General features: G+C 44.3%; 1 protein-coding gene across 1 annotated transcript in view; it reads right to left on the reverse strand.

The window, feature by feature from the left end:
- IGFN1 (immunoglobulin like and fibronectin type III domain containing 1) overlaps positions 1-25,255 on the reverse strand; it is a 343,105-nt gene that overhangs the window by 39,390 nt on the left and 278,460 nt on the right. The gene's annotated exons all lie outside the window — the stretch shown is intronic.

Consider the following 25,255-nt stretch of genomic DNA (forward strand, 5'->3'; position numbering starts at 1 on the left):
GTCAAGTTGACACTTTCTCAAAAGTTTCAGGCTATCCCCTCAATCGAGATAAATGTGAAGTTCTACCCCTTAATGTCTTATGTCTACGTCATTACTTTGATCAAACAGGCTTTTCCTGGCAATCTACTAAATTAAAATACTTAGGATTATGGTTTTCCTCTACTATTTCTGATACCTTAAAATTCAACTTCGAGTATATCACCAAAAAATTGACTGACTCAATTACCAGATGGCATCCTCTCTTTCTCTCCTGGTGGTGTAGCCTGGATTCAACTAAAATGATGTTAGCTCCTAAAATTTTATATTCTCTTTCTAAGGTACCTGTCCATATCCCAGATTATTATTTTAAGAGAATAGATTCAATCTTATTGAAATTTCTCTGGAAAAATAAACCCCCAAGGATCGCCTCATCTTATCTTAAGAAAGATAAAAACCAATGGAGGTGCATTTACTGCTAATGCTTCTTTTCTGCACTCTCCTGTTATTGTTCATACACGTCATCTTTTAACTCCCCTTTTACCTTCCTCATACCCTTCTCTTACTTCCTTACCTCAACAACCTAATTGGCATAACAAATTACTTCGTATCAAAAATCGCACTTTTTTCTGGAAATCCTGGAGATCCAAAGGCTTACTATGGATTTCTCAACTCCTGCTTGACAATGTGCCCTTAGCCTTTTCTGATCTTCAATCTCAATTCCTTCTTCCTAACTCTAATAGGAAACAATATGATCTTCTGCTCCCTGCCCTTCAAGACTATCTTCAATCACTCCCTTCCTCTCCTGATCTTCTCACTTCATGTTCCACGATTTTTCTGCTTTTGAATACTTCTCCTTCTGCTTCTCGTATTTACAATTGTTTTTTATCTCCTTCAGAAAGGCTTAAGACAAAGACTGAATTGGCTTGGAAACAGTATTTGTCAATATCCTGGTCTGTTTCTTTATGGGATAAATTATGGTTAAAAATTCATAAAACGTCAAGAGCAGCCAACACTACCCAAACCCTTTATTTAATTTATCAGTGTTTATTATACTCTCCAGCAAAATTGGCATCTTTTTCCCCAGATCTTTCGTCTAAATGTTGGTCTTGCCCATACCCAAATGCTTATCTAATTCACATGCTATTTCATTGCCCTAATATCCATGCCTTCTGGCAATCAATTTGGCCTCGTATAAACATTATTTTTAACACAAACGTTCGCTTCTCCCCTTCAACTGTTCTCCTGGGATCCTTATCCCCATCTTGGCCTCAAACCCCTTCTCACTTTAAATTGCTCGACTTACTGCTAGCTGTAGCTTTACACTTGATAACCTCCAACTGGAAAGATAACGACAAAACGTACTCATTCGGCTTGGTGGAATGAAATATGTTTTCATCACAGACTTGATACTAATTATGTCACTCCTATTTCCCTAACAATTAAAAGGGATCTATTATGGATTCCACTTACTACATACCTATCCACACTCTCTTCCCCAAGAAAACAAGTTACTTACCTGTAACTTTGGTTCCCAAGTATTGGTAACTTTCATAGATTCCCATGCTTTGTATCATTCCCCGTCGTCGGAATGGGAGCCTCAGTAAATAGAAAATCCCTTAGTAGTAAGCACACAGTGAAAAAATAGGCCTAGGCCTCATCTCATTTTGTAGCTTATCCACCTCTTTTTGTAAAAGAGACCAAATTCTTGCAGTAGCCAATCAGAGCAGCCTCACCCCATAGAACCTTCCTGAGAGAGCCTCAGAGCCTCAGATTTTCGTAGCAGTTGTGAACAGCAACATCATTGGATAATAAGGCTGAGCTTTCCCAGGGGAGGAGGGTGGGCGCATGGGAATCTATGAAAGTTACCAATACTGGGGAACCAAAGTTACAGGTAAGTAACTTGTTTTCTTGCCCCAGTATTGGAACTTTCATAGATTCCCATGCTTTGTATCAGAATAGCTAGCAGTAAAGAGAAAAGCATATTTTGTAATATGTGTACCTGTAAATGTCATACATAATCCTGATAAGAAAAACAGATACACATTTGCATCACAAAGCAGAACAATCACAAGTAATACAAAATATGCAACAGGAAGGCGGGATAGTAAGGAAAGCTCACCGACTTATTGGAAAAGGGTCCTCAAAACCGCCTGGCCCACGGCCGCATCCTCTTTCACAGAACAATCCAAGCAGTAGTGGCGAATTAAGGTGTGGACACTGCTCCATGTCGCCGCTCTACATATGTCCTTGATCGGGACACCTGAGAATAGTGCCACAGATGAAGCCATTGATCTCGTAGAATGAGCACGAACTGCTCGCTGAAGTGGTTTCCCCGCTTCTTGATGGCAAAAGTGTATTGCACTGGATATCCAGCGGGAAATGCAGGGTTTAGAAATTGGACACCCCTTTCGTGGAACACTGAATGAAACAAAAAGCTGGGAAGATTTTCTGAACAGTCTTGTGCGCTCCAATAGAACTTGAGACATCTGTGAATGTCCAAGGAGTGCAAAGCCCTCTCTGCTGGTGTGGAGGGCTGCGGAAAGAAGGATTTTAAGAACACCGGCTCATTCAGATGAAATTCTGAGGGTACCTTCGGAATAAATTTAGGATTTGTTCGTAGGATGAGAATATCATTCTTGAATTGCAGAAAAGGTTCCTCAATTGTGAAAGCCTGGAGCTCACTAACTCTTCTAGCCGATGTCAGGGCCAAGAGAAGAGCCAGTTTCCATGAGACAAACTTCAGGTCAGCCCTATGAATAGGTTCAAATGGGGCCTTCATTAGATGTGACCGGACCAAATTAAGATGCCAGGCTGGTGGTGGAGGCCGGACGGGTGGAAAAACTCTGAACAAACCTTTCAAGAATTGTTTAATGATCCTCGCCGACCAAAGGGAAGGACCTGAAGATGATCGTCTAAATCTAGAAATGGCCGCTAGATGTACCTTTATAGAAGAAGGAGCCAATCCAGATTTCGCAAGAGAAAGGATGTAAGGCAAGAGTTGGTGCGGTGCAGAAGTATATGGATGTAGACCTTCTCTCCGACACCAAAGGCAGAATCTCTTCCACTTAGCCCGATAGGTTTTATTCGTACTAGGTGCTCGGGCCTGTGCCAAAATGTCTTTACATTCTCCTGAAAGATTTAAACCCTGGAACTCTCTGAACTCAGGAGCCACGCTGTCAATTGTAGTGACTTCAGGTCTGGATGCAGAACCTGTCCGTGAGCCATTGTTAACAGTGATGGAACAGGACGCAGGAGAATCGGTTGATCTTGGGAGAGGAGCAGAAGCTCTGTGTACCAAAACTGCCTGGGCCATGCTGGTGTGATCAGAATCATTCTGCACGGTTCCACCTTGAGCTTGTGGATCAGTCTCGGGATCAGCAGAATAGGAGGAAAGGTGTAAACAAATGCGCCGTACCAGGCAATCAAAAGCGCATTCCCCAAGGATCCCCGATGGTGAACCCTGCTTGCGTAGGACTGGCATTTGGCGCTTTGGGGAGTAGCAAACAGATCGATGGTTGGGGTCCCCCATTGTGCAAACAGCTCGTTCAGAATGGTCTGATCCAGTTCCCATTCGTGGCTGATAGTCTTTTGGCGGCTCAAAGCGTCCGCTGTGGCATTGAGTGTGCCCACCAGATGTTCTGCTGAAAGGGTGATATTGTGTTAGATCACCCAATTCCAAAGCCTCTGTGCTTCCTTCGAAAGGGTGCAAGATCTCGTTCCGCCCTGCTTGTTTATGTAGTGCATGGCTGTGGTGTTGTCTGTACGAACCAGCACTGAACGGTTGCGGATCCTTGGAAGGAAAGCCTACAAGGCTAGACGAATGCCCATAAGTTCCAGTAGATTGATGTGGAACTTGACTTGGACTGAGCTCCAATGACCACTGACTTTCAGTTCTTGGAGGACCGCTCCCCATCCCTCCATGGAAGCATCTGTTGTCAATACCATGGGAGATGGTGGAAGTTGGAATGGCAAACCTACTGAAAGATTGTCTTTTAGCAACCACCAGCTGCCTGCCTTTCGCATTTCCGGAGTGATTACAATCCTGTCGTCGAAGGAGCCCGTCACCTGACGCCATTGTTTGCCCAACTGTTCCTGCAGTGGACGCATCCGCAGCCTGCAGTGTGGTACCAAGGGTACGCGGGATGATATCGATCCGAGAAGCGATTTGTATTTGCAAACTGACAGAAACCTCTGTGTCCGTAGAAGGCGAGCTGAAAGAATCAGCTTGGTTTGGCGCTCTTCTGAAGGAAAAGCCAGGCAACACTCCGTGTCTAGAATCGCACCCAAAAACTTCGCTGTTTTGGAGGGGCGCAAAATCGATTTTTCTCTCTTGAGCCGAAGGCCTAGCTGCTCAAACAGTTGTCTGCAGCTCGTAACTGCCCTGGACGCCTCTTGTAACGATGGAGCCTTTAGCAGCCAATCGTCCAGATATGGGAAGACTTCGAAAGACTGCTTTCTGAGAAAGGCTGCAACTGGACCAAGTATATTTGTAAAGATCCGCGGAGCAGACCGGAGACCAAAAGGCAGTACTTTGAATTGAAAATGGCTCTTGCCTACTGTAAATCGAAGATATTGCCTGTGAGCTGGATGAATGGGTACATGGAAGTAAGCATCTTCCAAATCTAGGGTTGCCATGTAGTCCCCTGGATTGAGAAGGCGGACGATGTCCTGAAGAGTGACCATCCTGAAGGACAACTTGATGAGATAAGTGTTGAGCTGTCGTAGATCAGATCTAAGATCGGACGCCACTTGTCCTTCGTCTTCTGAACCAGGAAGAACCTGGAATAGAACCCTTTCCCCTTTTGGGAGAGAGGTACAGGTTCTATTGCCCCCTTGGCGAAGAGTTGGTGGGCCTCGAGAAGAAGGATTTTCAGATGTTTGGGTGTTAAGGAGTCTGGAGCTCTCGTCGTAGGAAGATCTTGGAACTCCAACGTGTTTCCTTTCTTGATGATGTTTAAGACCCACTGGTCTGTTGTTATGACCATCCAGTTGTTGAGGCAATGGGCAATCCTGCCCCCAACTGGTGTTAACGAGGGTACAGGAACAGTAGAAAGAGCCACCTGGCCGCTATTGTCTCTTGGTATTATCTCTCCTCTGCTGCCCTTGTCGTCCTCTCGGCGGCTGGCAAGAGAAAGAACCCCTCTGTGAATACTGGGGTTTGTATGTTTGGCCAGGTTGGGAGTTGGAAGAGTAGCGGTGCTGATTGCCGCCTCTATAGGAGGAAAATCCTCTTCCTCTTGCTCCCCTAAAGGGCACTTTGCGGTATTGTAAAGTTCCTAAAGACTTGGCAGTATCTGTATCTTTCTTTATGCCCTGTAGGGAGTCATCCACGTGTTTGCCAAATAACATCTCCCCATCATAAGGCAGATACAGAATTTTATTTTGTACCTCCTGTCTAAACCACGTGGCTCGCAACCAACCCTGGCGTCTCAGAACTGCCGAGCCGGCTAGCGCTCGGAAGGCCGTAGTTGCTATATCCATAGCGCAGTCGATTACCTCAGAAGAGGCTCGCTCCCCTTCCAGTAAGATCTTTTTGACCTCGTCTTTAGATGAATCCTGAAGTTCTTCCACAAACGGGGAGAGGTCGCACCACATCTGGCGATCGTATCTCCCCAGGATCGCCAAAGCATTAGCCGCCCTAACGAGGAAGCTGGCCATTGTGGAGAATCTTTTTCCAACATTGTCCAAACGCCTGCCCTCTTTATCCGGTGGGGTCATTAGCGGCGTGGATGGGTTCTTAGATTTACTCTGTGCGGCCTGGGAAATAACCGAGTCTGGTTTTGGTTGACCTAGTAGACATGCCGGGCTGCCCTCTGGCGCCTTATATTTTTTCTCCAGTCTGGGGAGCACCGGGAGGACCGTGGCCAGATTCTGCATAGCTTTTAGGCCTTCAGACCAAACATGTTCAATGATGGGGATTGAACGTACGGGTTTCCGGAATGGTTCTTTGAAATCATACAAAAAACATTCGAACTGAACCGTGGTAACTGGAAGACCAAATCTCTTGGAAGCTCGTTCCATCAAGTTGTGAAAACCTCCGATATCTGCTGGAGGAGAGATTGCGGTATCAGGCCCTGTGATGCCTGGATCTCGAAGGTCATCCTGATTCCAGTCTATATTCTGATCTTGGTCAGGGTCCACTTGCTGATCTACATCAGATGAGGCATTATCATCATCAGTATCATCCCGAATGGGCACCACCTCTTGTGGATGTTCTACAGGCTCTGGGTCACGCCCTCTTGAAGGCAAAGAGTGTTCTGTCACTGGTTGAGATAACTGAGGCGGAGGTGTAGGAGGGCGTACCTGTTGAACCTCCTGCAGAGTAGGAAATAGCCTCAGATAGTCCTGCAACATTAATTGTAGATCAGAGATGAGAGTGGATGGCATCGCCACCATCTCCTGCTGAGACTGACGTGGAGGTTTCTGCAAAGGAACCTGCATGCTTGGCGTCTCCTGTTGGTCATGATAATCTTGAGGAACATAGTGTTGTTGCTCCATTTCACCTTTCTCAGAACTGACGTCTTGTACTTTGACTTGTAAGTCCGAAGCGCTATAAGCCGTCCCGAAATCGCTATAAGCCTCTTCTTCAGAGTCCTCATCCAGCAATAGGGTAGGAGGAAACCGTTGAACTTGCCGTGGAGATGTCATTTCCGGTGTTATTTGTCTTTTCCTGTGAGAAAAAGCACGTTTTCCAGTCGTCGACGACACCGTCGACGGAATCGTCGTCGACGGTTGAATCTTCAAAGACTGTTTCGTCGACGGAGGCGCCGACGAAGAAACTGCGCTCGTCGTCGAGGACTGAATCGTCTACGGGGAGATGGTCATCGTCGACGATGGCTGGATCGTCGACGGAACCGTCGACGAACTCGTCGCCAGCAGCAAGGTCACAGGTGTCGTCGACATGGTCGTCGTCGATGTTGTCCTCGTCGACACGACTCTCGTCATCATCGTCGTGGAAAAAGTCATTTTCGTCGACGACGAACAGGCATCAGGCATCTTAAACATCGTCGACGGCGCAGGTGCCGTCGTCGTAGCCATCGTCGACGAGCCCGTCGACGAGGCCAATTTTAAAGACAAGTCTTTCTTGACAGAAATCGTCGACGTACCTGTGGTTTTCACCGTCGACGAACGCTGTTTCTTGTCTGAAACAATCTCCTGAATCGCAGTAGAAGGCTTTTTCACCCCTCTATCCTTGTCAGAGGGTGGTGAAGTCACAGGGACGATCTTTTTAGCCTTTTTTGAAGGTTGCGACTCCTCACGCTGTCCCTGCCTCTCCTTTTCACCGTGGTGAGGAGATTTTTGGGAAGCAGGCCTATCAGACCTATCAGAGGTCCCAGGCAAGGCCTTGACATGGGGCTCAACAGATGTAGTAGGGGGAGACCTACCCCTCTTCTTCGATTTTCCTGATGACACCATCGAAGAGGAGCCCTCACTGTCAGAAGACATAACTTCCTTGCGGTCCTTCATTTTCTGCAGCCAAGTTAGGAGACGTCCCTCTCTGTCCCTCAAGGTCTTGGTGGAGAAGGTTCTGCAAATCTTGCAGTCTGTGGCCTTATGATCCGGATATAAGCAGTATATGCAGTCTTCATGTTTGTCCTCAACAAACAACCTCTTTTTTGAGCAAGTAGCACAGGCTCTAAAAAGTGCTTTCTTCTCCTTGTCAGACATGACGAAAAAATAGGCAAAAGTTGAAGAAAAATACCCAGAAGTGAAGAAAATTGTGCAGAGCTCAATGGAGACTCCCTTGCACAACGTGCGGTAGAAAATCTGAGGGTCTGAGGCTCTCTCAGGAAGGTTCTATGGGGTGAGGCTGCTCTAATTGGCTACTGCAAGAATTTGGTCTCTTTTACAAAAAGAGGTGGATAAGCTACAAAATGAGATGAGGCCTAGGCCTATTTTTTCACTTTGTGCTTACTACTAAGGTATTTTCTATTTACAGAGGCTCCCATTCCGACGACGGGGAATGATACAAAGCATGGGAATCTATGAAAGTTCCAATACTGGGGCAAATCCCGATACTGTTGCTCATACAAATAAGTCAGATGATGTTCGTAAACTGTCATGATCATCTCTTGTTGTCTTTTTCTTTAGTTATTCTCAATATTGTTGTTTAATCTATACTTATATTTACTAATGCTCTTATTTATAGAATCATTATCAGCATACAATGTTATACTTAAAATTCTTAATATCTTTAATATGCATTTTTAATTTTCATGTATACTTTATATTGTTTTGATGCACTGTTACAATATTCCTTTTTTATTCCTGGTTTCAATAAACTTGAACTTAAAAAAAAAAAGAAATAATAATGATGTCCACAAGAAAGGCAGAAACCTCAATTACATCAAGTACTACGGAACATTGTACCCTAACACAAAAAATGAATGCACCAGAGAAGTACACGTGTCAGACTCAAATAGCTCAGACACGGACAGGAACACAAAGGTCAAGTAACATACAGGTGAAACATGAACAAGTCAGACAGACACAGAAATCAAACATACGTGAAAGACTTACCTATGCCAAACTCATGAAATCAAGATCCGCAAACAGGTAAGACAAAAACGAAAAATAATGGCCAGCACAGGACAGGGTATGTATGTATGTATGTATAGGCATTTATATAGCGCACTACTTACCCGGAGGGTCCCAAGGCGCTTCGACCGCTGCGAAACCCTTCCTGGCTTCCCTGAGAGATGGTCCCTTAATGGGTATCTCCAGGGTGAGACCAGGCATCCCCGGCGGTCTGGTGGGGCCGTTAGTGAAGATGAGGCAAGCTAATGCCCAGAGTTGCCGAGTGTGATCGCTGATCAGAGTGGGCACCGAGGCGAGAATTATCGAGTCCGCTGACCCTGGTCCAGAAACCTGCCGCGCCGGGAATCGAACCCTGGTCCCGGGCCGTCCTCTGCTCTCGGGTCTGCCGCCTCTAACCAGTGAGCCACACTACTTCATGTCCCTTATGACATACTCCATTAGTGTATGACATGTTTTGCTGCCTGGCTGCAAATAACCCTTTCAAGTGCAATTCAAGTAAAACTGAAGTTCTCTGAATCTCTTAGAAATCTCCTGGCAGACCTTTCCCATGACCTTCTGGCCTCCTACTTGTTTGCATCCACCAAGCCCAGTAGTCAATGAAGAATCGTGGCTTCTTCTTGCAAGACAATTTGTCTCTGGAGAGACAAAACAATCACTTAACCTCAACCTGCTTTCTCCTGTTGAGGGTGGTGAGAAAAATTAACCCCTCCTTCCCACAAGGTGGTTGTTTTAGTTGTCTTGACTATTGTAACTTCCTGAACTCCCCCTCAGGTGTACTTAAAAATGTAAATGTTGTATACTTGTAAAGCGCACAGCTGCCCGCACCGCAGGCGTCCCGGCGCTGTATACCACTGGGGAACCCGTCCTGGCTTTCCCTGTGAGATGGTCCCTTCTGGACACCTCCAAGGTGAGACCAGGCATCCCCTGCGTTGAAGGGGCCGTTGTGAAGATTAAGCAAGCTATTGCACAGAGTTGCAGAGTGGAGCCCAAGGTTAGAGTAGGCGCCGAGGCGAGAATTATCAGGCCCGCGGACATTTTGACACAAGACCCTGCCGTGTTGGGAATCAAACCCTGGTCCCAGGCCGCTCTCAGCTTCTGGGTCTGCCGCCTCTAACCATTGAGCCACACTTCTCCACAAAAAGCTGCAGTGCTTCCAAAATGCAGTGGCTAAATTAGCACTCAGATGACCTTGGTCTGACTGTGCAGCCTCTGCACTGGATGCGCTACATTGGCTTCTTGCGGAAAAATAATGATTTTAAAATCTGTTTGCCTAGTATACAGGACATTTTATCACTCGGTCCATCTTAATGGAGGAAGAAGTTCAGCATCTACGTGCCAGGGTGCTTGCTTCTCTTCCAGGCTGCCTTGATATTCTCTGTAAACAGACTGAATTGAGCCCAGGTCACAGACAGAGCTCTGCCTCCTATGCGTCCAAAAATGTCGAACCCCTTCCATTTTAGAAAAGCATTATAGACCTGGCTATATAGACAGTAATCTTGCTACTCTGTGTAGATTAGATTTTTATGATAGCTTATTATGTCCTTTGGGATCTCTATTTGGCGTTTTGGTGATTGTATTAGTTTCTCAGCACCAGAACACCTTTTAGGGATATGAGAACTCTACAAAATCCATAACATATCAGTTCCACATATAGAAAACGGAAGAGGTCTGGGGAGGTTAGATTTATGGATGAATAAAGAAGGCATATCAGTCAAACCAGTAATGTGAGTAAATCTAAGAGCAGAATTTTAGTTTTTTTTCATGTTCTCCATAACCAGGTACTTCATGGATAGAGGAAGTGTAAGGAAGTTCATTGAGGCGTCCGTAGAGGTTGACAGGTTCTTGTTTATAGAAGATTAACCTATATAGGAAGAAACGTCTTAGCCACAAGGAGCCAACACCAACTGACACACAAGTGTTCTATAGCAATTACCAAGCTACAAGAACACTCTGGAATGTGGAACACATCTCACATTCTAAACATCAATGTGAGATACATAACATGTAGGTTATTTCACACCTTTTCCCTTTACATAAAATAAACATTACTGTAAAATAAAGTCACGTAACATTACAGGAACTTTACAAGTACAGGAACTTCTGCGCAACAATGGCATACCTTCGGACGGGTCTCCAACAACCACAGGTTTAGTTTGGCCACAAGAACGCCGGGGAGCATTCCTACCTAAATTCCAGTTTAACAGCATTTTTGAAAAGCCTTTTCACCATATGGTGAAAAGAATTTAGAAACACCACCAGCTTTCTGAGGAAGGGGAACTTTCACATAGTCACCCACACGTACACTTCTTTGAGAGACAGCATGTCTGGCATCAAAATAGTCCTTTCTCTTGATAACCTTCAACTTTTGTGTTTCTTGCCAGGGTACCTTACCATAATCTACATTCGAATCAACATCCATGCACGTATCCCTCATCCATGACTGGAACATGTAAGTAATGGGACTCCGTCCCTTAAACAGTTCAAAAGGAACCTTGTAAGTAGTGGAGTGAGGTGTGAGATGATAAACTATCACTCGCTCCACAATTTCAGACTTCCAGGTCTTGCCTTGGACTTTAGCTAATTGAATGGACTCCTTTAGAACTCGATTAAATCTCTACTAAGCATGGGCGAATTTTGCGGATCTCGCGTTCGCGGATTTTGCGGATTTGCGAAATCGCAATCCGCAAAATCCCGAATTCTCGCGAATTTGCCGATTTTTTTTTATGTTCGCACGGGTTTCTGCAAGTTCGCGAGGGTTTTGTACAATTTCGCAAATTGCGAAATTGTACAAAACGCGTGCGAACTTGCAGCAACCCGTGCGAACACAATACTATGAAGAGAAAGAAGCTCCTGGTCACAGGAACAGCACGGGGATTGCGCTCATGAAAGTCAAGGATGCAAAGGCCTCTACCCAGCATCACAGCTGATTTTCCACAGTAGATTTGGGAAGAGGCACACCTGTCCCGCCTCGAAGACGCTCATGATTGTTTTTGGGCTAATGAATGAGTCACTGATTTTGAGCATCAACTAGTTTGAGCGACCATGTGCGTGTTACTATGCAATCGCCCCGAAGGGCGCAGGGGTCCCTTGAGTGAGCTGTCCATCATAGTGGGTGAATGGCGGGAAGACGGTGCAAACCGCGAGTGTGTGGGCTGGGCCAAACGGGCAGGGCTACCATGTGAGTTCACACATACTTTTAGTGTATATAAAAGGTCAGAGAAAGATCAGTTCAGCAGATGAAGAGAAATAAGCTCCTGGTCACAGAAACAGCAGCTCGTGAAAGTCACGGATGCAAAACAGCTGATTTTCCACGGTAGATTGTGAAGAAGTCACAGGAAGGGCATGGTAAATATTTTAGGATGGCGCCGGCAAGCTGCCAGCGCCATCCTAAAATAGTTACTAAATTAGCTTCAACAGGAAGCTCTAATAGATAAAATCGAGCACCTGCTTTATTTTATCTACTAGAGCTTCCTGTTGAAGCTAACTTAGTAACTATTTTAGGATGGCGCTGGCAGCTTGCCGGCGCCATCCTAAAATAGTTACAACAGGCAGGCTTCAACTTTTGCCCCCGGAAAAATCCGCCGCTTGCGGATTTGCGAATTCTCGGTAAATTCGCGGGAGTTCGCGGATCGCGAATTTACCGAAAATTCGCAAAATCCGCGAGCGGAACGGATTTTCCGCTCATACTTACTCTCTACCATGCTATTGGTTTCGGGATGATAGAGAGCACAACGTTTGTGCTTTATTCCTCTTTTCACCAAAACCTCTTCCATCTCTAGAGACAAATTGAACCCCATTGTCCATCAACAGACACTCAGGGGGTCCTTCCCTGCTGAAGATATCATCTAGGAATTTCATAACATCCTTGGTTTCCGTGCTTTGTGTAATTTTCAAGTCAAGTCAAAAACCACTTTATTCGATTTAGTTAAAAATCATAAAAGCATTCTACAAGCAATTTAAAAAGGGACAATACAAATTCATGAGAAGTTACATACATCAATAACAATTTATATATACACAGTTAAAAAACAGCTAAAAGAAGAATAAATATTTAGCTAAAAATTACAGGTACAAAAAATACATTTCATCCTTCAGTGCAAAACCCCTATATTACATTTTAAGTCGTCTCCTCCTGATCCTAACAGCAGCAACAAGATAGTTGGCCACGCTAAACATAACCAAAGCTGAATCCAACAATTGGAGATAGAGGAGGGCTGGTTTTGCCTGATGGAAGGCTTTGTCCTTCAATAAAGGTACCAGGTATTTCTGTCTGGGCACAATATAGAAATTACAGAACAGCATAAGGTGCATATTATCTTGCGGTGAAAAGTTGTCGCAGTTACACACAGGTGCATCCTCCTGCTTATACCAACCTTGGCTATCACAAAGGACCGTGTAAATCTGGTTAAACCAGAATTTTAGCAGGAGACACCTATGAAAAGGGATGTTAACAATGGCAAGGTACGGTTGTATAGTAAGGCAGGTAATGGTCAAAAAATGGGCTCTAACCGTGGGTTTTGTAAGTTGGCGTTCCTCCCTCTCCACGATTTTCAATTTAGAAAAGTTGAGCTTGACCCAATCTAAATCAGATTTCTTTAGACCTTGAGGGGCAGAAAAAATCTCAGGACGACCAAGGTCCAAAGAACACTTATGGATGTATGATAGCCAAGCAATATTTTTAGATTTATCCAATTTTAGACAGTCCCCCAGTATTTTATGATTTAAACCTAGGTTGTTATTGGTCCAGGTCCTAATCCATAACAAAATAGGTGCCATTAGAAGGATATCAGTGATATACCCTAAACCAAGTTCCTGGTGAACTGAGAACGTGTCTGTTGATTGGGGGAGCCCTAGTATAGATCGAAGGAACTTATTTTCTTCCCTTTGAATAGATTCACAATTCACATAGCCCCACAGGCCTGAGCCATACCTGGCTATTGCCACAGATTTTGCCCTATACAAGCTTAATAAAGCACCAGTCGGCTTCCCACCCAGTCTCCTAGAAAAACTTAAAATTGTATTGTAATTTTGATTTCTGGCCATCCAGAATACATATCTATCGGCACCAGAAAGTATGTCTGACCAGACTTACTTGTTATCGGCCCGAGAGATCCAAAGCAACCTCTTGCCAACAGCGAGTGGGGACATCACGTACAATCATAGGTTGAACTCTAGTCTTATGTATTTTGTCACATGCATTACACTCCATGCAATCTCTTACCATACGTTCCACAAGAAGTTCAATGCAAGGCCACCAGAAATGTACACAAATTCTCTCCTTGGTTTTCAAAAAGCCTTGATGTACCTGATAGGCTAGGTGAACAATTCTCAACCTGACAGACGATGGATGAACTAATCTGGTACCCCTCCAAACTAAACTACCACTGACAGACAACTCATCATGCACATTCCAGAACTTACAGACTTCCTCACTCAAACCCTTTACGCCATTCCAACCTTCAGTCACCAATTTGCATACTTCACAAATCACAACATCTTTTTCCAAAGAAACCTTCCATTCCTCCTCACTTAACACTTCTTCCAAGATGTCACAAACTTTATAATCATCATCATCCAAAAGGTCCTCAAGGTCATCAGGGACATCACAAGACTTTTTGGGAAACTAAACGAGAAAAACAGTCAGCAACTTTGTTTTCTGCACCAGGTATATAGTTTACTACAAAGTCGTAGTCCTGGAGGGCAACTATCCACCTACAAATTCTCGAAGAGATTGCATCCAAACTTTTTTGGAAAACAAGTCCTTCAAAGGTTTATGGTCAGAACGCACCAAAAATGAGCTTACCCAAAGAAACATTTTTAACTTTCTGATGGCCCAAATATACACAGAGTTTCTTTTTCTATAACCGAGTATTGTACTTCTGGTCTTACAAGTGCTCTTGAGAGAACATAACAGTTAATTTCCTTACCATTTTTTACTTGTTTGAGAAATGCAACTGACACACAAGTGTTCTATAGCAACTACCATGCTACAAGAACACTCTGGAATGTGGAACACATCTCACATTCTAAACATCAACGTGAGATATATAACAGGAAGGTTTCCTCAAAATTAAACAGATGTTTGACAAAGACAACATAATACCCATCCATGTTATGAAGGACCACTAGACCCTCCATAAAACTGTAGTCTATATTTGTAAAAACATTTTAGCATTGATGAATATCTGGTCCAAAATCTGACAAAGGATCCACACATGCTCGTGTCAGCTTCTGCCACCCAAACAAAGGGCCAGATGTATTAAACACTGGTAATAAAATACTGGTCACAGTTTGTGACCAGCATTTTTGAAACCATTGTGATATTTTGCAAACTGACCTATGTATCACTAGGCCAGTTTGCAAAATACCATACTCTAGTTGGACGCAATAAAACCCATCATATGTATAGTAATGAAATCGGTCACAACTGACAACACACTACATTCCTCCTGGACCTTAGTGCAGCTTTTGACACTGTTAAGCATCAAGTGTTACTTCAACGGCTGTCAGACGTCGGAGTGTGCGGGACTGCGCTGAAATGGCTGCAGTCATTTCTCAGCGATCGTATCTTTCAGGTCTGGGAAGGCAGCGCACGATCGGCACCCACCTCCATTGTGGAGTGCCGCAGGGCTCCTCCTTGAGCCCCACATTATTTAATGTGTAATGGCCCCCTTGGAGGATGTGGTGGCTCCATTTAACATCAAAATCGTGAGCTATGCCGATGACACCCAGCTGGTGGTTGCCCTATCCCAGGCCACGGAAAATCCCCAGGTGCTGCACTCCTGCCTATCCAAAGTCCACACTTGGATGGGGGAGTCAGCACTAAAGCTGAACGGTTCAAAGACCGAAATAATGCTGATGGGGAAGAAAAGTCCCTCACTCCCCTTGTCCGTCTGGCCTAGTTGTCTGGGTTCACCGCCCAAACCCAAGGCAGAGATCAAGAGCCTTGGAATTTGGTTGGAGCAAGATCTCTCCTTTAGGACCCAGGCTACTAAGATGGCAGGTGTCTGTTTTGGCCTACTCCAATTTGTGCGCAAAGTGCTGCCTCTTCTTCCATTTCCATCTCGGAAGCTTTTGATCCGGGGCTGATTATATCAAGATTGGATTTTAGCAATGCAATCTACTTGGGCGCCCCTGAGGCCACTCTGAATAAATTACAACAAGTTCAGAATGCGGCGGCACGAATGCTCAATAACATCCCCATTTCACGGTCGGCTAAACCCGCACTTAGGGCTTTGCATTGGTTACCGGTGCGGGAAAGGGTGACATTTAAATCTCTCTGCCTTGCACATAAAATCTTGCAGGGTAAAGGCCCCCCCATTCTGCAAAATCTGGTGACCCCTTACAAGGCCAGTAGAACACTTCGCTCAGACCAAAAACATCTCCTCAAGGTCCCTAGGGTAAAAAAGGCCCGTTCAAGAGGAAGGAGATTCTCCGTGATGGTTGTGACTCTTTGGAACTCACTTCCTTTAAGTTTGCGTTCTGAGTCATGTCTCCTGCGTTTTCGCAAACATCTGAAAACATTTATTTTCTGTTAACCGCTGTCCCTCAACTCACATAAGCGTTACTCTGTTTAGATAAGCGCTGGGATGCTCCAGGGTAACCACGCGCTATACAAGACCGCCCTAATAATTCCCTGCCTTCACAAGCATGGTGGCCTGCTGGGCCAGCAGACCACCATGTCTGTTATTGCGTTTAAATACAGCAATAATTTTTTTAATGCATCCTATTCTTTTAAAGGAAAATAGGATATGTTTAAAAAAATAATGAAGAGTTTTACAAACCATTTTTTATGCCTTGGCAGTCGTCCCTGGCACCACTGCCTAGTCTTAACAAATGTTTTTGTCAACATTCATAAAGGGAAAGGTTCCTTGGGCACCCCTTCCTGTTTGCAAATAGGTTATAATTTGCCTTTCAATTGGAAGTCAAATACTAAGGTTTTTCCATCGGATTTTGGTTGCAAAACATGAATACATTCCATTGCAAATCAGTATTTGCAAAGGATGCCCTAAACACGCCACTTCCAAATACTGATTCTGCATGTCGTTGTGAATCCAAATTGTGGTATTGGTAACATGTTACCAAATAAATTTGAATTCAGTACGTACCCAAAGGCCACTTTGCAGTCGTAAATGCTCGGATTTTGAGTATCGGAACGTTTGCGACCGCAAAATGCCTTAGTACATCTGGCAGTTTACATGGAGCTTTGTGAACTCTGCAGAGGATGTTTACATGTTGCCTACCTGCATGAGTGCTAGGGAAGTAACTGCAAAGATGTGTTTCTGTAACACCCATTATTTCTTTACCCATACTACAGACATATTTGATCCAAAGTTATTGAGGCCATCTGTAAAATTATGTATCTAGATGCACACTGCGACAATAATTGCTCCATTCAATGCAAATGGGACCGTCTTTTCTTTTGATTAAAAAAAGGAAGCTAATAGACCTGATACTGGCATGAGTGAGTCAGAGGATTACCATAAAATGAATAAGAACAAAGGCTCCTAAGCATTTACAATGAGGACAAGCGGTATGTCATACAAACTGACTGAAATATATCTGTGCCAATGATTAATCACAAAATCTTCATGTAATCATAGCTGCGCACTTCTACAGAAGTACCTCTCTTGAGCAGCTACTCTTCCCAACATTACCCAGTGATTAAGCTGCATGGTTGAAAACTGTCCACTCACACCAAAAGACCTCCCACAAGATTTTGTTAAAAGGGGTTGCCCATCGGGCCACAGCCACTCAAACTATATTTTATCTGTCGTAACCATGGAAACACGTTTTCCACTAAAGCTTCTCAGTAAGACCGAACATCCACTAATGAACCAGAGCACTGCATGAACTAAGTCCTTGTCACAAAGGAAACAATAATTGGTAAAGCCAATAAGTCTCACCTGTGCAAGCGGTTTTGGCTGTGACAATATGTTTTAGACATGTTGTACACCAGAGAGACTGCTGTTCAGCATAGCTAAAAGTTGGTGCCATAAAAAAGAGAGTGGCATGAAGTGGTGTGTTTTAGAGTAGAGTCTCGTGGAGTAGAGTGCCGTGGGGTTTAGTGTCATTGAGTGGCATAGAGTGCAGTGTCATGGACGGAGTAGAGTGTTGCAAAGTGGAAGGAAGTAGAGTGGAGTGATAGAGTGTTGTGGTTAAGAGCAGAGTGGAGTGGCTTAGAGGGTGTTGTGTGGAGTAAAGTGTTGGAAAGTAGCGTGGCATAGAGTGGAGTAAAGTGGCATGGAGTGACATAGAGCATTGTAGAGTGGGCTAGTTTCGTAAAGTGTCAAAGTGGAGTAGAGTTTAATGGAGTATCATAGACGGGACTAACCTATAGTGAAGTGGCGTAGAATGCATTGGTTATGAGTAGGCTCGCGTAGAGTGACACAGCATAGATTAGAGGGATGCAGCATATATTAGAGTGGTGCAGTGTAGATTAGAGTGGCACAGTGTAGAGTGGCACAGCATAGATTAGAGTGGTGCAGCGTAGATTAGAGTGGCAAAGCATTGAGTGGTGCAGCGTAGATTGGCGCAGCATAGATCACAGTGGCATAGAGTGGCACAGTATTGATGGGGTGGTGTAGAGTAGAATAGATTAGAGTGTTGTTGAGTGGCGCAGCATAGATTAGAATGGCGCACCATAGAGTGGCGTAACATAGAATGGCACAGCGTAGAATGGCGCAGCTTAGATTTGAGTGGCACAGCATAGAGTAGTGCAGAGTAGAGGTGAACAGTGTAGATTAGAGTGGCAAAGTATAGACCAAAGGGGCACAGCGTAGAGCACAGTGGCACAGAGCACAGCGGAATGGTCCAGCATGGAGTAGAGCAGAGTGACGCAGCAAAGAGCAGAGCAGAGTGGCTCATGCCAGAGTGGAGTAGTGCACATCTGAGTGGATTGGCATGAAGTGCAGTGGCACAGAGTAGAGTGCAGTGATGCAGAGTAGACTGGGGTTGCATAGAGTGGCATGGCGTAGAGTAGCCTAGAGTGGTGAAGAGTGCAGTGATGCAGAGTAGAGTGCAGTGGCACAGAGTGCAGTTGCGCATAGTAGCTTAGAGTGGGAAGAGTGCCATAGTGCAGAGTAGGCTGGTGTGGTGAAGAGTGCAAGTGAACAGAGTAGACTAGATGGGCGAAGATTGTAGTGGCGCAGGGTAAACTAGAGTGGCAAAGAGTGAGTGGGGCAGAGTGGAATGGAGCAAAGTGGAGTGATGCAGAGTGGAGTGGCGTAGAGTAGAGTGTTGTAGAGTGGGGTAAAGTGGAGTACGCATGGTGTGGTAGCACACTGCCATTACAAAAACACATCTTCAACTGAAATCACCATTACATTAGCACAGTCATACAGTTTATTCTGATAAAAGTATACAGTGTGCAAACAATAGTGGGGTAATACCCTTACCTTGTGTATTGGCTTGTTTTGATCGTATTAAAATATTTTTCCACCACTCTTCAGAATTCCCATGAAATGTGCATCAATTGTGCCTTCATAATTCTGAAATATCTGCACAGTTCATTTAGAGACATTTACATGTTATGTGCTAGATAGCATGATTCTCAAATAAATCTTCTCACTTTGAAGTCAGAGAAAGAAAAGTAAACACCAAGTTCCTCTGTCTTGATTGCACTTCAAATGTGAAAAGATAAGATCAAGATGTAAAGGGCTGTTTACAGAAAGGGACCGTTTGGAAGGATAAAGCAAATAAGGTATGAGCGAAGGAAGGGACAAACTCAAGTTGGGCAGGCTAAAACAAATAAATCCAGCAAATTGATAGCAAGCACGTTAGTTACAAAAAACAAAGTCAATGGTAAGCTATGGGTGGAACGCATTCCAAGGGAAGCTTTCAAAATGTCCTCAAGATGTTGTTAGCAAACATTTTTTGCTGTCTGGTAGGCTCCAACCTAAGAATGGAATCTATTCAAAAGATGAAACAATGTCCGCCCTACCTACCTGGACGTACTGAATCAGAGTCTCATAAAATCTCACAAAATAACCCTCAAAATTGTTTCCTAGACTATCATAGGAGTTCCTCATCTGCCCCATCTGACTGATAAGAAAAATTCCCAGTAGCGGAGACTCACTCAGGCATGCCATACAATGATTTAAGATGCACAAACCACAAATTCCCAGTAGCGGAGACTCACTCAGGCATGCCATACAATGATTTAAGATGCACAAACCACAAGTCTCTACTCTATGCAGCACTTTATTGCTGCAGACGCCAGTAATGTCTTCTACAATGATTCAGTGATGAGTCCTGTCTCTTGAAAGTAAGGTAAGCAAATCTTGTTAGGGCAGTGACAGCACCCCTCCTTCCCCACAAAACAGTCTTCCTTTGTGCCACAAATACTGCAGTGCATCCTGGCCCTTCTGGTGGCTCAAATGTACTAGTGGGGTGTCCTTCAGTGAGTTTATATATTCTTGTACATGTGTGTCCTTTATGTATGTCTGAGTACATTCTCAGCATCCTCCTCACCATTATTGCAAGGAAAGGATAGTTCACACGCTGTTAGGGAAAATAAACTGGTTTATTATCTATATAAACATGTACAAACTTTCTCTATGTTGATTCCATTTGTACACACCAACAACACTCCAAGTCCATCAAGCTGCCACATTTAGCCCATTTGCAATGAAGAGTCTGCAGTATGCTGTAGCAACTTGTATCCTCAAGGTTCACAGAAGAAACAGCACCATCATGAGAGACAGTGGATAAAGCCCCCTTCAAAATGTACTGGTTGGTGCTCAAATTGCTCTGTCCTAATGTACAGAAGACCAAGGTCATACTCCTGGGTTCAATGGACCCTTCACTGATAACTTTAATCTGACCAGATTTAATGCGCTGAACCTTCACCCCAAAGGGTTTGGGACACAGGTACTGTGTTACAAGTGATTACACTCAATCCCAATGTCCAGTAAGAGCTAGTCTTTAAAAAGACTATTTAATTTCTTCACAAATGGAAAACAGTACATTTAGAATTGTGACCAATACAAAAATCAGAAAGTCATTCCATCTTCTTCAGTTGCAAGACAGCCACAAACAACATTATATTACTTATACAGTAAAGAAATAGCAAACACATAACGTGGAGTTCTATTGCCCCTTCTATTTCATGGGAACCGTTTGGGTTTTCACATCACAAGAACTACTGGAACTCTAGACTTTCCTGTGGGCTGTTCTCAAAGTTCAGTCGATGAGCACGCCATGACATTTTATATTTTATCAACTTTTCTATAATATCCCTATTTTGCACAGACATTCACTAGGTTATCCTTTAGGCACCAGTCACACTGCACATTATCTTCAACCGATGAACATGCATTTAACATAGTATACATAATGCACAATCAAACTGCACACCAGAAATACTAAGATGGAAATAAGGTCCGCAATTTTGTACAGTTTTACGGGCAAAGGCCATAAGGTTGCCTCCTCATTGGGGTACAGGGAAGAAGGTATCTGCACCTGCGTCAAGAATCAGGTGCCACAAGATTTAGGCCAACTTATATCTTGGTAAGTAGTGGAATTAGTCAACTATGACTATTTGTACATACCATATTACTTGTGAGAAAAAGTACAGAGCACATTCCATTCAGAGAAAATGATTGTGCCGGTCAGGAAGAAATCAAACATGGACGTGGTGACACATCTTCTCCTGACATGTGAAGACTTTTGTAAAAAAACACCGTGTAGTTTGCTATATTTTTGGCGTGGTAGTATGAATTGTAACAACCCCAGGGCAATTCTCCTTTCCATCCCCTCACCGTTTGCACACTGTCTCTAGAGTCACCACAGCCCAGTGCCCAGTTGGGTCCTCAACCATACAAGCAATCCATCTACATCGAGCATCCTCTCAGCTGCAGGATGCCCTGACATTCATGGATAGGACTGATGCTGGGGTAGGTCCGTTTCACAGTATAAAGTTTTACCTTCGCCTAATAATACGTTTTAACGGGTCAGTACTAGCACTTTTCAGCAAGAATGCCTTACCAGTACTTTCCAGCAGCACTGTAGTTCTTATAATCGAAAGTGCATGCACCTTTCAACAGTGCTGCTGTATAGTAATTGAGATCAGGCTTGCCTTAGTTTTGGTGGCCAGTACCGAAAGTTCTCAGAATAGTAACTGTCCATTTAGTAGGACATTGCCAGCAGGTGTCAAGAGGACTGCCATACTTTTAAAGGAAAGTTCCCTTTTTAGGTTGAAGCCTACCAGTCTGATTTGCTTATGACTTCTTGTGGGCATCCTGAAAGCTTCCTTGGGAATGCATTTAACCCATTGCTTACTATTGGCTTTGTGGTTTGTAACTCACATTTACTTGCAATTTGCTGGCTCTATTTGTTTTAGGCGGTCCAGCTTGAGTTTGTCCCTCCCGTGAGCATGGAGTACTCCTTTTCTGTAAACAGCCCTTTACATCTTGTTCTTATCTTGTCACATTTTCTGAGCATTCAAAGAAAGAGGTCAAATGTCAGGTTCTGTATTCCAAGAGAGTTTGGTTTTTACTTTTCTCTAGCTGACTTCTAATTTAGAGAATGTACCCTTGTAAGATGACAGGCTTTAGGAAGTAATTTTTGCTAGCATACAACAATAATGAACTGTGTTGATATTTCAGAATATGCCAGAATTAGGAAAGTAGAAACAAAGCTAATTTTTTTTGTAATTCCAAAGTGTGGTGAAAATAAATAATTTAATATGATCAAAATACATCAATACGCTAGGTGATGACATTTCCACACATTATAGTGTATGTTCAGTAAAACTGTATGTCTGTGCAAATGTAATGGTCATTTCAATTGGAAATGTGTTATCTGTCATGGCACTGCACTACCACACCATACATACTACACTCAACACCACTCCATGTTACACTACTCCATTCTGCTCTACACAACTCCTCTCTACAGCACTCTACTCCACTCTATGTCCTTCCACTCTACACCATGTCACTCCACTATACGCCCCTCCACTCTAACACACTCTATTACACATTATGCCACTGTATACTGTATACCACTAACCCCAAATTCACTTCAATCTAACCCCTCTCCACTCCAATCTACCCTAACCCTATTTGCCCTGCTCCGCTCCATTCTACCACACTTCACTACAATCTACCCCAATCTACCTAACTTCACTCAACCTAATCTATCCCACTCCACTCCATTCCATGCCACTCCAAATTACCCCACTTCAATCTACCCCACCCATCCCAATCTGCCCCACCCACTCTACCCCACTCAAATCTATTCCACTCTGGGCTACCCCAATCTACCCCACTCCACTCAAATCTACCCACTCCACTCCAATTAACCTCACTCCAATCCACCCACTCTACCCCACTCTACTCCACACCAATCCATCCCACTCAACTCTACCCAATCTACCCCACTCCAATCTATCAAAGTTTTCCCCACTCCACTCCTATCTACCCCACTCCAATCTACCCCACAACACTCCACTGCACTCCAATATATCCTACTCCAATCCAACCAATCTACCACACTCTGCTCCACTCCAAACTACCCCACTCCAATCTACCCCACAACACTCCACTCCACTCCACCAAATCTACCCTATTCCACTCTAATATACCACACTCCACTCTAATCTACCCAACTCCACTCTATCACAATCTAACCCACTCCAGTCTACCACAATTTAACCCACTCTACTCTCCTAAAATGTACCCCACTGACCCTATCTAACCCACTCTACTCAACCCCACTCCAATCCAGCCAAACTACCCCACTCTACTCCACACCAATCTCCCCACTTTACTGTACCCCATCTAGCACATTCCACTCCATCTCGATCTAACCTACCAAACTCCACCCCATCTACCCCACTCCACTCTAATCCACCCCACTCCAATACACCCAATCTAATCCACTCTACTCCACTCTAATCTACCCCACTCCACTCTGCCCCAACCTACCTCACTTCACTCTACCTCAATCTACCACATTCTACTTCACTCCAATCTAACCCACCCCTTCTACCTCACTCCAATCTGTCCCAGTTGTCTCCACTCCAATTCTACCTCACTCTTCCCCACCCCACTTCAATCTACTCCAGCCATCACAATCAACCCCACACCATGCTACTCCACTCCACGCTACCCCACTGTACTCCAATCTGCCCCACTTCACTCCAATCTACCGTACTCCAAAATACCCCACTCCAATATATCTCACCAAAATCTGCCCCACTCCAACCTACCACTATCTACCCTACTCCATTCTAATAGACCCCACTCCACCTCAATCTACCCCACTCCACCTCAATCTACCCCACTCCACCTCAATCTACCCCACTCCACCTCAGTCTACCCCACTCCATCCAAATTCAATCTACTCAACTCTAATCTACCCACCACCATTCCAATGTAGCCCACTCCACCCCATTCAACTTTATCACACTCAACTCCAATCTACACCACTCTACTCCACTCAATTCCAGCCTACCCCACTCAACTCCACTACAATCTACAATACTTTTCTCCGCTCCACCCCAATCTACTGTATTCCACTCTACCCCAATCCACACTACTACACGTTACCCCACTCCAGTCTACCCCGGCATACTCAACCTCACAAGATGCCACTAACTTTTAGCTATGATGAACAGCAGCCACACTGCTAAAACACTTTGCCAAAGCCAATAGCCCGTGAAGACCTATTGGCTTGGCCAATGCTTGTTGCTTCATGGAAATAACATAGTTCAGATGGAACAGTGACAGCATTTCTCAATAGTAAATTCATATGTGCTCCTTTCCTATAGAACTTGGAAGGCTCAAACTTACAAAAATATGTAAACACTGTATGTCACAATTCAGTGCACGAAACTTGTAGACCGCCCCCATTATAAAGCTTAGTATTAATTCTATAAATCATTAGAATACAGTGCATTCCAACCCACTTCACACTCACTCTGCTTAGAGCACTTTAATTAAATGAGCCTAAAATCTATTCCATTAAACACTTATAGTGCCCCAGGCAACAGCCTCTGTCATGAAGGGTATACATTACAGTACAGACTCAGAGAAGGTCACATTTTGCATATTTATGATGATCAAGAATGAATGGTGACAAACAGTATTTCTCCATTGCAGTGGCTGTGCTACTCTGTTATAATAGTAATAATAAATCCAGATTTACAAAGCACGACTCATCGTACCCTAAGGGTATCCAGGCGGTGGGGGCTGTCAGGGAGATTAAGTGAGCTGTTGCCCAGAGTCACATGATGCTTAGCTGAGGTGCCACCTGGGATTGAACCGCAAGCCCGCTGTCCAGAGCAAGGCGCTCTACCCGCTGCGCCATACCTCTCCCACTCTGTCCACTTGTCATCAGTGCTCCTGTGAATGGGCCATTAGAACACTTATTGATTGATTATAATTCCCCTCATGCCATCATGGAAGACTACTCCAAGCAGAAGGTTACAGCCTGAGCAGCATTCCGAAGCATTCCCCTCTAACCCCAGCTCTAAAGCTACAAACTAGGCAGAACATGTTGAATTCTACATTATAAGGTGAACTACAAAAACCTTAGCCAGTGAGCATGGGAGGGTCTGAAAAGTGCCTGCACCTGTATTAGTCTAGCAGAATAGGATATTATGTGCATGGGGTCAGATCGATCCTCAAGGGCATCCCAGTGCTCTGTACACCTTCCTCTTGGTGCCACCAACACCCTCCAAGGAGAAGCATCTCTTCCTCACCCAGCCTCCATTCATATTGCTCTTTGATTG

This window comes from Lissotriton vulgaris, chromosome 5 (genome assembly GCF_964263255.1).
Source record: "Lissotriton vulgaris chromosome 5, aLisVul1.2, whole genome shotgun sequence".
NCBI lineage: Eukaryota > Metazoa > Chordata > Amphibia > Caudata > Salamandridae > Lissotriton > Lissotriton vulgaris.